A 16,307-nucleotide genomic window follows, 5' to 3' on the forward strand; every position below is an offset into this window, starting at 1 on the left:
TACACAACTCAAAGTGTGGTCTGTGTGGACCGGGTGTCCTTGCATCAGCTGGCAGCTGCAGAACCTCAGGCACCCCCAGACCTGCTGACCCAGCAGCTGCCCTGGGGAGGTGCCCTGAATTGCTGCGTCTTCTTATCTCGCGGCTGGGGGTGAAAGCTCCTTGCAAACAGCGAAAGAGAAAAGAATGTCCCATCCCCTGCTCATCCTATGCGGCATGAGAAGGTCCTACCCAGGTTCGGGATGAGCAGAAGCAGGGAAGGGGCGGCTGTTCGCTGTCAGCCCTGGAGGGAGCTATCGCTTGCGCTGGTTTGTGTCCTGGGTCCCAGGAACCGGTTCCTTTGTTGTATCCGGGTGCCATCAGGGAGGTGGGTGGGTTGTCTAAGCCTTTCTTCTGCTTTCTTTTCTTTTCTTTTCTTTTATTTTATTTTATTAAATTTATTGGGGTGACAATTGTTAGTAAAATTACATAGATTTCAGGTGTACAATTCTGTATTACATCATCTATAAATCCCATTGTGTGTTCATCACCCAGTCAGTTCTCCTTCCATCTCCATATATTTGATCCCCCTTACCCTCATCTCCCACCCCCCACCCCCCACCCCCCTTACCCTCTGACAACCACCAAACCATTGTCTGTGTCTATGAGTTTCTGTTTCTCATTTGTTCTTCTGCTTTCTGTTGGCTTTTCTCCCACATGTGGGCAGCCTCAGTGTTCACAGAAGGGAACCCTATAGATAGCAGTTCCAGCTTGTGACATTTACTGGAAAATCGGTCCAAGTGACGTGACTTTGACCCCTTCCCTTGCTGATCCCAGGGTCCATGTGGTCTCAGCAGAGGTAGCTATGGCTGGGGAGTGAAGCCTGGCGGGGCCCAGCCACAGTCTCCTGCTTGGGATGATTGAGCATGTAAAGGGGAGGCCTCCTTGGTATCAGAGGGGAACATGGGCCTGCTTGTGTGCATGGGCGAACGTCTCACCTCTGCTCCTCACTAAGGCGCCTCACCCAACTCCATGGTGTCACAGCCCGAGAGTGTGGTTTGTTGAGATCGGAGAGGACATTTGAGAGTGACCCTGGAGAGAAGCAATGAACTACAGGCACCGGGAACGGTGCACATATGCAGATGTGATGTGGAGATGCTGGGTGATCATCTCCTAAGAGGAAACCGAAGAAGTGCCCAAGTTAAGGTTTTACCAGAAATCAAATCATCCTTAGGCAGAAGAGAGGAAAGAAGAAAAAACAAAACAAAACCATGAAGAAATCAGATAGATTATGGAGAAAACTATTCAGCCAAGTCCTCCCAGGGTATAAATGACTCTGGGAGTGGAAAAGGCCCAGTGATATCTGTATTCACATTTCGAACCCTTCTAGAACTTTCTAGGCTGGTGAGTTACATAAGCCTTGCTGAGATCTCTATCAGCATTCCTTTAATATGATTTTAAAGAAAGATTCCTAAGAAGGGACTGGCACACAAGATCCTTTTACACAAATACTCCGCTGGAAAACAAATTCCCTGCTTGTAGGAGGTCTGTGGCTCAGGGTCTCTGAGGAAATAGCTGCCAGGAGAACTACCGCCAGCATGTTCCACCCACACTTTGATGACGGGAAGTACGATTCCTTGTGGAAAAAGACATTAGAAGAGTGTGTGGGATCTTTTACCAAAACAAGAAAGATAAAATGCCCAAGTCATGTCTGGCACAGAAGTTTCTAGAACAGTTGTTACCTAATAATGTCTCCTTCTGGGACATGCAGGTAGTCAGATATGTGAAATGATTGGACTTTGTTCATTCCTTTGGTAATACTGATTGGAATTCTGGAAGCACAGATAAAACTTCATTCCATGACATGGTGCCTCATGTTAAAAACCAAGTGACCCACGCGCCACCTCACCCCAGATATGAATTTTAAGTGCTAAGATGCACTGTGCGATGACGCTAGCACTTCCTGAGAGAATGTTACCCGAACACAAGGCTGAAGACTCAAGAATATTACTTCAAATGACTCATAGTTCATCTGTTCTTAAGCACTATAACAAATATCTGTTTTCCCTAATTATCTCAGACATATATGCCCGTTGTAGAAGGTTGGGAAATTAGAGTGTAGAGTAAGAAATGATATTCACCATAATAATCCCACCAGCCAGAGCAGCTGCTGTGAACATTTTGGTATAGAACATACTGATTTGCATAGCTCGGGTCATACTGTATTAATTTTTTCCTTCCCTTTTTTACTTAATCTTATGTCACAAGTTTTTTCCAGGTCACTGAAAATTCTGTGTAAGCATGATTTAAAGACTTTTAGTATGGAAATTTAAAAAATACCAAATTAGAGAGCAGTTTAGAGAAGCGGAACTGCCCTGACATGGCCAGTCCTGTTTCTTCCAACTTCTCTAATCTCCCCTTTTCAAATTATTTTCAAGTAACTATCCAGGAATCATATAATTTTTACCCTCTAAAAATTTCAGTATATATCTGAAAGATAAGAAAAAGACATATTAAAAAAAACAATAATACCAATAAAAGCACAATACCATTATCTCATCTAAAAACAATGATAATTTTTTAATATTACCAAATATCCAGTCAGTGTTTACGTTTCCCTGAGTGTTTCACAAATTTTATTTTTATTTTTATTTTTTGACCATCTGTTTATTTGAATTGGGGTCCAAACAAGGTTGGCTCATTTAGATTTGTCCATATATCTTTTTCTTATTTTCTTTATTTGTTGATGAAACCAATAGATTTGGCCTGTCTTATACTAGAGTCTGGTATTGCTGAGTGAATGGCCATGATTTGGGCTAACATGTGCCTCTCTCTTCTCTCTTTTCATTTTCTTATCCACTAATAGTTAGATCTAGATCAAACTAAATAGTTTGATCAGATTTAAGTTCAAGTTTTGGAGAGTGTAACGACGACTTCATAGATGTTGTTGGGTCTTTCGTATGGAAGTACTTAATGTCACATTCTCTCTTTTTTGTAATTGTCGTTACCAAGATCCATTAATTCATTAAGAGTTTCAAAATGGTAATATTAGATAATTTCTTTGTTTACCATGTTTCCCTGAAAATAAGACCTAGACAGACAATCAGCTCTAATGCATGTTTTGGAGCAAAAATTAATGTAAGACCCGGTGTTATGTTATGTTATGTTATGTTATGTTATGTTATGTTATGTTATGTTATGTTATGTTGTATTATATTATATTATATTATATTATATTATATTATATTATATTATATTATATTATATTATATTATACCCTGTTTATATTATAGTAAAATGAGACCGGGTCTTATACTAATTTTTGCTCCAAAAGATGCGTTATTGCTGATTGTCCGGCTGGGTCTTATTTTCAGGGAAACACAGTATTAATCAGAATCCCTTTCTCATCAATTCTTTTGTTACCCTGCAGCTTGTATTACGGAGGCAAGGCACAGTAAATGCCAGGTTGGTTTTCTTTATCGGTTTTCACAGTATTGATGTGTTCAATACCATCTTCCGATTGTGATTGATGAGGAGCTTTTAAATATTATGAATTTATGGATTTTGTCCATTGCAGTTATTATTCTTACTGATGCTCAAATTGTACCATTTTGGGTGAGCAAGAGCTTATTCAGGTTGACTCCTTATTTCTGTTGACATGTCTTTAGGAATTTTTGGCAGCTTCCTTATTTTCTGGAGGACAAAATTTTAGATTTACCTGTGTGTTTCCTGCTCAGATCTGGGGTCAGCCATTCCTCCCAGCAGCCCTGGGTCTTTTTTGCTGGGAAATGGTATGTGGCGACCACAATGCAGTAAGTACTAGGAATGCTGGTGCTACAGGGTTGATAGTTATTTCTGGGCCTTTTCAGTGGACAGTATGTAATTTATTAACGATAAAACACATCCTAGACTCATACATGATTTTGTGAGTCATGTGGGTGGGCAGGGCTTGGCTGGGTGATTCTTCTGTTCCAGGCGGCAAAGTCAGAGATCCCTCAGATGTGTTCAGCATGGGTCAGTCTGGAGGGCCCCAAGGTGGCTTCATTCCCAAGTCTGGTGATGGAAGTGGATATCCTCAGATGTCCCACGATGTCACTGGCACCGCCTTCTGTTGGTCCCGCAGGTCTCTCAGGCCAGCCCAGAATTAAGGCGATGGAAACTGGATCCCACTGCCCCACAGGAGTACCAAAGAATATACGGCTGTGTTTAATTACCCCCAAGGCTTATGGATTTATTCTAATGGTTACCTTTCACTCGTACCCGAATATAATACCTGTAGTCTCCTCTTTCATTTTGCCTCTGGTGTCTTGGTTCCCTCTATGAGCAATACTGAAATCAGCTGTTAACCTCTTCATTCTCTTCCCCTGCCTATTCCGCACGCTGTGCTTTGCAGTAACAGCCGGAAAGCTTGTTCTACTTCCCATGAACCCACCATTTGTTATAGCGGTCCTGTATTTAGTTATCCCAGCATGACGCTGCTGCGTACCTCCCTCTACCCATTCCAACCATCACTGGTTCTTCGTTCTACAGGTGAGTATTTGACGCTCCCCAGCATTTCTTCCCTCCGCGCCTGCTCACTCTCTCTGGATACGTGTGTACGATCAGGTGGATGGTGTGGGAAGCGGCACTGCCTCTCAGCCTCTCAGCCTCACGTTCCCTCCTGCTCCTTTTGTAGCGTCCACAGTTCTTTTCCATCTGTGGCCATTTCCCTCTTGGCGCTTGGCTAATGTTGTTGACCAACTCACTCAGAGGGTAGAGGCTGAGTGCCACCGTGTGTGCTTACGACATTTAATCCTGCAGCCCTGGTGCGTGTCCCCACACGCCTGCTTCTGTCACTGCCCTGACCGTGGCTGGCACCTCGGACATGGGGGCTGGGGAAGCTGGGGCAGAACCCGTGCACAGGCGTGGAGAGGCGGGCATTGCTATCGGAGCACAACTCTGCAGGACAGCAAGCTGCCCGGTAGCGCCGTGTTTGGTGAGGGCAAGTCCAAGGCTTTCGCACGTGTAGTAAGGTACACAGAAGGTAAGGTCGGGAGGGCTGAGGTTAATGCATGAGCTGAGACAACTACAAAGGTCGATGGCACAGTGATTGCGACAGGCAGTCTAGGGCTGTTCAGTCTGTGATTTCAGGGAGCAGATTCGCATTACCGCAGCTGCTGGGGGGGGTGGTGCGGCTGATGGTCAGGAACCTGAGGGGGGTTGCAGGGGGAGGGGTGGCAGGGGAAGGGGAGGAGAAAGACAGTGAGGCCTCAGGGAGAGCAGGATTTTTGTGTGGAGAGTGAGGCCTCCCAAAGCGCGAGGTGTCTCGCTCCCCCAGAAGCCGGCAACCCTGGGAAGGTTGAGCGTTTGTTTCGTTTTTTCCTGGGGTCCCTGCGAATCTCAGTGCCGTGGCCGTTGCCTCCCGAGCTGTTCCTTTTCATGGCGTGGGCAGGAAGGCACGGGGAGTCATCTGGAGGCCTGAATGGACGGGAGGGGCCGCAGGGCAGCAAATGACTCGGGCCTGAGGCCTTGTGCGTCTGTCCTTAACGGGTCAGGCTAGAGCCGGCGTCTTCCTGGAGGGCTAACATCCCACCACAGAGAAGGCACAAGCAGGTCAGCTGGTCCTTCTCTGTGTCATCCTGCCTGGTGGTCAGAGGGGTCCTGCCAGGGTCTCCTAGGTGCCTGTCGCCTTGGTGGCTGCCCGGGGCTGGCTGGTGTGGGGACATGGGGAATGAGATGTGGGGCCCAAAGGTGACAACTCTCAGGGGCGGGCTGCAGCCTGGTGGGCTTCCCCAGGCTCTGGGCAGGGGTGGGGCAGGAGGGGATGGAGATGAGGGCCTTTGCTGGGGACGCATTACCGCTGTCCTCCGGACCAGCACTGTGCTAGGAGGCGTGTGGTTCTAGGAGGTTCCAGTGTGGCCCACGTTGGCCTGGGCCTCACCGGCTTCAGGGTCACTAGGAAGGTCAGGTCTGTCCACACGTGGAGTTAAATGACCTCAGAGGCTAGTGGTGCGGAAACTGCCCAGGCGGCGTGGTCCTTCTGCTGCTGTTCCTCGGGTTGCGGTGTCATGACCGCAGCCTTGCTAGTGCAGACACCAAGGGACCGACAGCGGAGCTGGGGACAGTCCTCCCCAAGCGAGGGGCAGACAGAAGCTGGTCCAGCAGGTCAGGTGAGATGTCGTGTTTGCGGGCTCTGAGCAGCCTTCACACCCGCCGCCGGCCTCTCCCGTGTGTCCTCCAGTCCCCTGCTGCATTCTAGGACGCGGGGCGGGGGGTGGGGGTGGGCACGCGGCCCATGGCGGCCTCAGTGACCAGCTGCTCCACGCGCGCCTTAGGCCCTGCTGCCTGAGCCACATGCCAGGCCCCAAGTGAGCGGGAACATGCCTCTGTCACCCAGTGCTGCACCCTCCACTTCCCTCTGCAAGTTGTTGGTTTAGCGCTTCCAAGCAGATGCACGTTAGGTCATCTTGTGGGTGGGGCTTGTGGCCAGGGCACAGTGTGTATAAGCTTCCCCATCTGGAAAGCCAAAATATGGGTGCAGAAATGTCAAAGGTTCTTGAACCTTCCTGGTGGGGTGCGGCATCAGGGGCTGCAGATTGGGGTGAGCGGCAGAGGGCTGTGCAGTGTTGACAGGCTGCTGCTGGGGCGCCCTGGGCTGGGGAGTGTGCAGGGCCCCTGGCTGCCAGCAGCCCTCCTCTGACGCCTGTGGCTGTCGGTGGAGAACTTCCCAGCCCTGTCCTTCATCTTGGGGACAACTGTGCAGAAGGGGTCAACAGGTTCAGGGCTTGGACCCCATCCACCACCTGCCTTGGTCCGTGCAGCCTGGCCAGCCAGCTCTGTGGCGCTGGAGGGGCCGGGCGCCAGCAGATGGCTTGGGGCTCCCCTGGAGGAGGAAAGTTCCGGGCCCTGTAAATGCCACCTCGCGGTCGTCATCCGTGGCTCTCAGCAAGTCTGTAAGCTGTAGCTTGTCCTAGGGAGAATCAGAATCCCCAGAAGGGTGTCACGGCCATGGCGAAGCTGGCCCTGTGTCAACAATTCCAGCTGTGGGTCACCCTGCAGGTGATTTCTTCCCTGAGAAACAGCCACCCAGGGACTTAGCCCAGTGGTTCCCACCAGGAGAGGCTGCAAACACGAACTGTATAAAGGGGAGAGAAAAGGCAATGTTCTAGAAAATTCAAGGGGTGGGGTGAGAGGATTGTTTGTGCCTGTGTGTGTGCGCGTGTGTATGTGACAATTCTGAGATCCATATACGGAAACTGTTTGAATTAGTCACCATAGGCTGTCCTCTATAACAAGCAACCGCAATATTTTAGTGGCTCAATAGCATAGAATTTATTCCTTGCTCATGTAAAGTCCAGCCGATGGTGGGGATTTGTCGGAGGAAGTCTGCTGCTCCACACATCATGTAGGCACCCAGCTTTCTCGTCTCATGGCCTTGCTATTTTCAAGGCCTTAGCATCCCCTCCATTCAGCCAGAGGATGTGGGAACAGAGTGTATGGAGGGTCACACAGAGCTTTTTATGGGGCAGACTGGGAAGTGGCCTAAGTTCCTTCTGCCCACATTCCATTGGCCAGAATGGTCACACGTCCACCTGTCTGCAAGGGAGACTGGAGAGTTGGTCTAACTGTGTGCTGAGGAGGCAGAGGGACCCAGGCGGACACAAGGCCCTCTCTCACTCTGGCCAAACTGCAAATTCATAAATCGGACCGTCTTGGCAAAGGGAAAACAGCCTTTATATTGAATCAGACAACATAAGTACCTATTCAATTCTTTGGGATTCGGTTGCTTTTTGACTCAGTGACAAGTCTTTTAAAATGAGTATCTTGTTAATAAAGTTTTTCTCAGAATTTGGTCAGGCTCTGTAGGCCAAATTAAAATTTGCTGTATAAAGGTCTTAAGACATATACTTTTAAAAAAACATTGTCCAAAACTGTGAAGGGTCCTAGATTTTACCGACGTGCAAGCTCACAGACAGCTTGCCGGTTCCTGGGTACTGGCAGATGGTGCGCGACGCTCGGCTCAGAGGTGATCTGTCTTGTTCTGCGGTCGCCTCAGCCCAGAGCTCACCCGCACAGAGCAGCCTCACGCAACACGAATGAAGGAAGAAGTAAATGAGTAACAAATATTCATTTGTGGTGAACTCATTATTATTCACAATAAATGAATATTCACGTATAGAAATGAATATTCACATAACAAATGAATAAGTCAATATTCTGACCTACTCTCATCAAGCCCCTTCTCCCCGTTTGTCCCCGTCTTAGTGAAGGACGCCTCTCAGTTGCCCAAACAGGAAACCAAGAGCCATCTCCGCTCTCTACCATATGGAAATGATCACAAGCGTGAAAACACCTACCACCCCAAAGTGGTTCCTCCATGTACCAACTCATGTTGTCTTGATTCTGTTGCTGCTGGTTTTGAAGCTGGAAGAAGGAGCGAGGGATTGCAGGAGCTGCTAGAAAGCGGGAGAAGGCAAGGAAACAGTGTTCCCTAGAGCTTCCAGAAGGAACTAGCCCTGCTGAGACCGCCATTTTGGTATTAGCCATTTCAGATTCTGACCAATACTGTGCGGTCATTTGTTACAGCAGCACGGAAGCCAGTCCACTTGGCAAGGAGAGACCAGGCTCACTAGGATCCCCCCCTCCTGTGGGACAGGCCAGGGCTGCTGACGTGGGTCCGCGCCTGAGAAGTGTTGTTTGCAGGCTGGGCACAGGCGGAAGGGGCGTTCCTTGGGCAGGGGTGGGAGAGTCTCTGAAAAGGTTTCCAGGCGAGGCTGGAAGGAGCCAGAAGGGAGTGTTGTGACTCCTCCATTCATGTATGTGATTGAGTCTTCAATGTGTACGAAAGGGCATGGGGACAGGTGCGGAAGGGAGAGCTGAAAATTAGCATACAGGTGCACTGCGGCTCAGTAAACCAAGCCCTCCCTGTATTGTTGGGAGACGAGGATATTTTTTTCCTTTGCAGGGTATCTGTGACTTCTCAAAGTGTCTTACTTCAAGGGGATTAAGATCTTAGAAGCTTGGGTGAGGTCGATTTTCCTGCTAAATTTTGGCTGCTGAGATAGTCGTTTTTTTTCTTTTTGCACTTTCTTTTAAACAGTCTTTTCCTCTCCTGATTGCTTCTCCCTCATGGGTTTCCAGCAGAACTTGGAATTTAATGAACAGAAAAAATTACACATGAGATTTAAATGCTGAATGTTCTAAATTTCTAAAAGGAGACTATCAGAAAGGAAAAATGTTCAAGTAGCATCTAAGAGGAAGAGAAAAAGTGAAAGCAAGATTAAGAATGAGATTTTGCATGGTCATGAAGAGAGGGGCAGTAAGAGGAAGAAAGTGAGGGCCTCAAATGACCATATAACCTACCCTGAGCTTTGTCTCACAAAGAAGGGTGGATGGATGGAAATATGAGAAAAGGAAGGTCAGGTCTTTCCCACAAACATTCGAAAGGCCTAACAAGGGAGGCATGCTTCACACACATGATTGTCTGATTTTTTTTAATCTCTTGTCTTCTATTAGATGTCTTTTCTCAAAGCCCATCACATTAGAAAGATGGCTTTTAGAATTAGGCGCTTTCTTTCTCATACTACTTGAATAGTAATTCCAGTCATTCAGCTTGTAGAGTCTTGGAGCACAGATCACATTTTCTTCCATAGCATGGCGTTGTGATGCTCTGTGGCTCACTGGATCGTGGTATACTATACATTTTTTGCCTGACTCCAGCTATATATATGGTCCTTATGATTGAAAGAGATAGTGTTTAAGGTCTCATGCATGTATATATTTATGGAAAATGCAGAATGCTTTGTCTTCACACTCAACACCATGGAACTCGCATGTACTTGTTGAGTGACTTTACGGGTTATTTGGTACTTATCCTCTTTAGAATGGCCTAGAAGTTATGAAATGTGCCTTGGTGTTGGTAACTACCCTGTGCCTTGGAGCTGACAAATAGTCTTGACTCAAAGATGTCTCCAAAAGCTTGCAGGTAGACGTGCTCTGTGGTGCCTTTCGCCACTCACTTGAGCTTGTATTTGCAGCCTCAAATGCTTATTAGTTGTGCTAATTATGCTCTGTTAATTTGTTAAAGTTTTGTATTGGCTGTTATGTGTGATCATAACATTGTAGCAAAAGCCAACAATTTGTAGGGGATGCAGATGGTAAGGATGCAAGTGGGTGCCAGAGAGAGAACGAAATTGATAGATTTTATCACAATATTTTTGTTTTCAAAGTTCTTTGGTTTTCCTACTGCAAAATCATTTTTTTTTTTTTCAGTGAGTTTGTTTCGAGGACATGAGCCTTTGAAATAATTTTTCTCCAGGAAATTGCTATGGTGCTAACTCTCTATGACAACTGTTGCAAACACACGAAGATGTTTCCTAAAAAACAAAAACAAAAACCCAAAAAACAATCCAATCATAATAATAAGGTTACTGGAAGCAAGGGAAAAGATCAGCCAAGGCAATTAAAGTTTCTGAATAGCAGAGCAGTCGTTTCTGCAGTTGCAATTCCAGTGGTGCTGGAAATTGCCATTGTTTTAAATCCCTTTGATGAAAAACCTTGTAGCGCCTCTGGTATGAGTGTCTTGGAAAAACAATTGTAGTTTCTGGTTTCCCTTGGGGAAGAGGAAGATGGACTATTTTTTCCTTTCCTTGAGCATCATGTGATTTCGCCAGTTTCCCTTTTGTGGAGCTTCAGAGCAGATGCCATCAGGGTGATAAATGGCCACATGGCTATGCAAATAATTTGAAATCCTGGGGAAATTCTGGGTTGGCTGGAGGATGGGGGTTGTGCCACCTCTCAGGGATGTGGCTATTTGAGGTGAAGGGGATCTTCCATGTACACACATATTTCATTCCAGTTGCCCGCCTAGAAAGGGCAGACCAAATGACAATCTCTCGATGGGGACAGTGACCAATCCTCAGCCCTCAGGTGGCTGAACTCTCCTTCTGAGAGTTACCTGCAGTGAGTGTGGCTCTCACCCACAACTAGGTCTTCAGAAAGTTGGAGGACAGTGACAATTACATTGGGGTTGCATCAAATGAAATTTCCCCCTGGAGCTCTTGTTCTGATTTGAAATTACTAGAGTTATTTACTAATCTGGGAAGCAGAGCACTTTCCAGTGGGGAAATGACAGCTGAATGGCAGTTTGTTTGGATCCTGCCTACTGGCACTGTGGATCTGTGTTTTTCTGCTGGGTGGCCAATCCACTCGTGGGGGCTCTGGTCTCAGGGCCTGGAGCCCCTACTCCGTAGACTTGACTATCTGAAGATGGGAGGGGAAGAAGACTTTGTCCCTTTCTCCCTTGCCCCTCCACAGGCTGCTCTTTTTCTTGAGGAGGGAATACCTGCTGCCTCCTTTCCAGAGCCTCAAATATCATGAAATAGTCATGTGTTCAAGGTCACGCATCAGCTTTCTGAGGATCTTCAAGTCCTTGACAAAGACCCTCTAATTCTGTGGAGTCCTTTCCCTGGAATTTTATTGAGGACGGCAAGTCAGTATGGATGGATCCAGCACTTGAACCATATTTGTATAGACTGGAGAAACTTTGGGGCTGCCCTCCAGTCTGAGACTCTGCTTCTTCTCCATGGTCTTCCCCTTGGAGGGTCTTCTCCATGAAGCATCTGCCCCTTTGTGGGTAGCCTTCTCCTAACAAAGGCCAGGGTAGGGGAGGTCTTCACGGGCAGTCCTTGCAGCCCCACGGCTATTGCTAACTTCCCAGGTGCAAGGAGTTCCGGAACCATAGAGCATGCCCATGTGTCTGAGGGGGAGGAGGAAAAGTACGTCCCTTCTGATGAGTCTATGCAGTGAGCAGCAAACCTTTCCTGTAAAGGGCTAAGTAGTAACTAGTTTAAGCTTTGCTGGTTACCTGGATAACTCCTTTGCTATTTATAACATGAGAGCCGCCATGAGCAATACTTAAATGAATGGGCACAGCTGTGTTCCAATAAAACTTTATTTGTAAAAACAGGCAGTGGGCCAGATTGCTCTGTGGGCTGCAGTTTGCCTGTTTTTGTCTTCTCTTCCCACAAAAAAATGAAAGTGCACTAATTTGTTTGTCAGTATCCCAGCTTAGTGACTATAAAAGCATAGTTATATCACACTCTGAAAAGACCAGGACAGATAGAGGAATGCAGGAAGTGACAGTGGGCCTGGGGGAGGGGCACCTAAGCTACTCCAAAGGGGTAAGTTTAGGTGAAAGACTGGGAGGGTGGAGAGGCTCTGGGAGCTTCTCAGGTGGTACCTAAGATGGGTTATGAGGATGAAGTCAGAGTTTCTGGAGGTCACAGCTAGAAGAGGTGTCAGGGAAAACCAAAGGCATATGCAAAGGCACTGAGGCACAGCAGGGCTGGTGTGTGTGGGGCACGGGTGCGCTCTGGCGTGTCACTGCCTAAGGCAAGGGAACCCAGTTCAGTGGCAGAGGAGGCTGGAAACGTAGGCTAGGGCCAAGTCATGAATGGTCTCCTGCTTCATGCAAAGGAATTTGGGCTTTCTCCTCCAGGTGCCTGGGACACACTGAGGAGCTCTAAGCAGGTGGCAGACACGGTCAGATCTGGAGGCTGGGAAGGAGTAAGAGGTCAGCAGGATCCCTGGCAGAGTTTGCACGCTTATGCCTGGCCTGGCCTGCAGACCCGTGGATGAATCCTGAGTCCTTTGCGGTTTGGTCCAGGGCCTGCCTCGTAATTCCTTAGCTTCCCCCAAGTTCCGCCACTTCGTCTGCTTGACCTTGGATCGGCTGGCAGATTCCTCATCGTGTGTGCGCGTGCGTGCGCTCATCTGGGAAATAATAGTGCCAGTGTACCTTCCCAGTGGCAGAAACACGTTTCATGGTTCGATGGTCAGTTTTATGTGCCCACCTGGCCTGGCTTTCGTTCCCAGTTATTTAATGAAACACCAGTGTAGACGGTGCTGTGGAGGTATTTTGTAAATGTGCTGTTGATTTAACATCAACAATCAGTTGACTTTAAGTTAGGGAGATTATCTTTGACAATGTGGGTGGGTCCATGCAGTCAGCTAAAAGGCCTCTCTGAGGTTTCCCTGAGGAAGAAGAAATTCCACCTGTGGGCTGAAGCTTTAGTTCGTGCCCAAGAGCTCCCAGCCCTTGAAATCTCTCTCTCTCTGTCTACACACACACACACACACACACACACACACACACACACACACACCACACACACTCTGTTTCTCTAGTAAAACCCTGATTGATACACATGGTTAGGGCAAAACTGAAGTCTACTTGTGATGATAAATTTTATTAATAAAGTGAAAGTTCAATGGTATGTTTTCCATGATGAAGGTAGGAAAAAAAAATCTGCCCTGAATGGAAAAGGTGACTCTATTTTTGGCTCTTCTGCCTTCATCCTGGGCTCATTCAGAGAAATCCAATATTTCTGTTGACTCACACCCCGTGGAAATGTGGTGACCCCCTCCCCTCCTACCTGGTTTGGTGCCATGGGCCTTGGAGGAGATGTTCAGTCATGATTCCCAGGGATAAATGAAGACACTTGAGGGCGCTTGCCTAATCCCACCTCTGCAGGTGAGACAACACCACATCATGCTAGCCCGGCAGGGCTTTGGGGAAAATCCAGCGGTGTATTTAGGCATTATTCACCCTTGCTAATGAATAAGTCATCTCGTATGGAGAACAGAGCTGGTCTGGGGAAGTGACTTCAGGGCCTCAGAAGAAAGTTGAGTCCGCACCTTCAAGTAAATCACCCAGGTGGCATTCAGGCTAAATGCCAGGCAGCTGGGACAGAACAGGCTGCCGGGCTGCGTCTTTGCTCAAAGAGTGACTATGCCAGGTCACAGGGACACAGTCCAATGAGTGTCTGCCTTGGTTCTCACAGGCAGAATCCTCTGTGCCACCTGGCCGACGGCCTATGGGCCGGAGGGAAATTTCTGGTCACCAAGGTGGCAGTGGGCAGGGAAAGTGACTGTCTAACTACAGAGGCTAGAGAGCCCAAAGGGCACTGCTGGCATGGCTCAGAGGACCTGGACAGAGAAGACCGGCTTTCTGGTGCCACCGTCTTGGAAAAGTGCACATGTCAAAATGGAGGCAATATTAGTGATGTGGGGTGGGGGCCCGTTTACGGGAAGAAGGCACATTCTCGAGTTACAGTCTCTGTTTCAGGATTTAGGGTGCCAAACTTGGAGCAGAACTGGAGGTTAGAGCAGATAATTGAACCCTAGCCAAGAGGCTGGATCCAGTGAGGGCCACGTCAGCTGGGGAAGTTGTCAGCACATGTTCCCCGAGGCTGGCTCGGTGGCCCCCTCAGCCCCCGCCTCGTGTATAGGCCAAGGGTTGCAGAGAATGTGAATTCATGCTGAGAAGAAAGAAGGGGGTGAGCACCACCCAGAAAAGATCGACCCAAGACCACCAAGGATTAAAGAAGCCCCACACTTTGTTCCCATTGCTAAACCGCTGACTGGACTGGCCAGATTTAGCAAAAAAAAACACAGGGTGCCTGGAAGAAGGGGTGCTGGGACGACTGAGTTCCCACATGGAAAAGAGTGAAGTCGGAGCCCTGCTTTATACCGTGTATTCAGATTGACCACAATCCTAAGTATATAAAACTCTTAGAAGAAAACAGGGGTGCACCTTTGAGCTCTTGGGCTTGGGAAAGCCTTCTTACCTCGGGTACCCAATCATGTCTAACTACAGTGAACAAAAGGAAAAAATAGACAGTCTCCATCAACATTAAAAAGGTTTGTATTTCAAAGGCACAGTCAAGGTACAGTTGCAGTCTGGGACGATGGGTGGTGCTGATGGCTGCACACCAGTGGGCATGCCCACAATGCCACTCACCTGTACACTAAAAATGTGCACAACGGTACAATTTGTGTTTTGTCTATTTTAGCACAATGATAAAAAGGGAGAAAAAGAAAAGCCACTGTGAGGAGCAACCTCTCCACCCCCTTGGAAGGGACTTTAGATGGTCCTTCTAAATGGCCAGTCGTGCCCTGACACTGGCTTTTCTCTGCCTGTGGCCTCACAGCCGGGCCCTGTCCCCACTCCTCTGAGCCTGAGGCCTGAGCAAATCTTCTCCCTGTCCCGACGTCAAGACACTTGATCTTCAGTGGAACCAGAGCTCGTAACAGTCATTCTCTCCCACCCGCAAACACTCCCTCCGAGCAGGAACCGGCACCAGGCGCTGACGCAGCCCTTTATGCATCGTATGTCTCTTCCAAGGGTCACACATGTCGGTGTCAGTTACCTTGCTCGTAAGGTCGCGCCGCTGGAAAGTGCTGGAAGCTGAAATTGGACCCTTGTCGGTCTATTCCAAGGCCATGGTCTTAACTGCTCTTCTTTATGACCATTTGACGTTCAAAACTCAGTTCAGATTCCACTTTTCTCTGGAGGCGCCTTGAGATCTCTGGGCTGGGAGCTGCTCCCTTTTGCATGTCCCCAGGGCACTTTGTGCTGCCACGGGACAGTCTGCTGTATTTCATGGACTTGTTCGCACCCTTGCCTCCCCCATTAGACCGAGGGGCCCTCCAGGGCAGTCTGGTGCTGGCACATGGCCGAGTGCCTGAGCCGTCCAGGCCCGCGGCTGCCTACTGGTTCCTGCATACCGTCCGTGCCCCTCAGGCCTGCCCAGCTCTGACTCCTGGAGCACTAGACATGAAAGCACGTTGGTGCATGAAATCCCACCCTGTGTATTTCAAAGTCCCTCCTATGGTGAGAACCCCTCGAGTGTGATACACTGAGAAAAGGACTTCAGCTCTGCTGGGGAATGAAAATATTTAAGGAAGATTATGTCTTTCACAGCCGGGAACAAGTCTGATTTCTCTCTGGTTCCTGACTTTCATGGATTTGTGGCTCAATGTTCTTTTGGGAATATCTTAATTCTCCAGTGTTCTGAGTGAGGAATGGATTTATTTGCTGTGGCTGGGATTGTGGGATCGCCAAGCCCCTCCTGGTGACTGAACTGAGGAAACGCGGCTCCCAGCCCAGGGAAGCAAAATGCCAGGTGTCTTCTGTTCTTCCCAATGTTGCTGTGGCTATTCTATGGATCACATTGAAATGAAGACTTTCTGTTCAATAAGGGAGACCCCAGATAAAGCAGACATGCAGCTGTGGCACTGGAGAAAATATTTGTAATATCTAAAACTGACAGGATTCAAAATAAGAGGTTCAGAGATACAAAAACAGTTCTTGGAAATCATGCAGAAAAAGATGGGCTGTCTCGCTAACTTGGCTTCGTGCTTCCTGACTGTTTCTCATGTCTGTCTTTCAGAAACAAGGAACACAAAGTTTCATTGTAGAAAATATTTAAGCCAGAGAAGACCTGAGTCTCAGTGTATGATCTTGCGACTAAAAATATCTAAAATTTGAATGTTAGTTTTGCTAATG

Source organism: Rhinolophus sinicus, linkage group LG01 (genome assembly GCF_036562045.2).
Source record: "Rhinolophus sinicus isolate RSC01 linkage group LG01, ASM3656204v1, whole genome shotgun sequence".
Classification (NCBI taxonomy): Eukaryota; Metazoa; Chordata; class Mammalia; order Chiroptera; family Rhinolophidae; genus Rhinolophus; species Rhinolophus sinicus.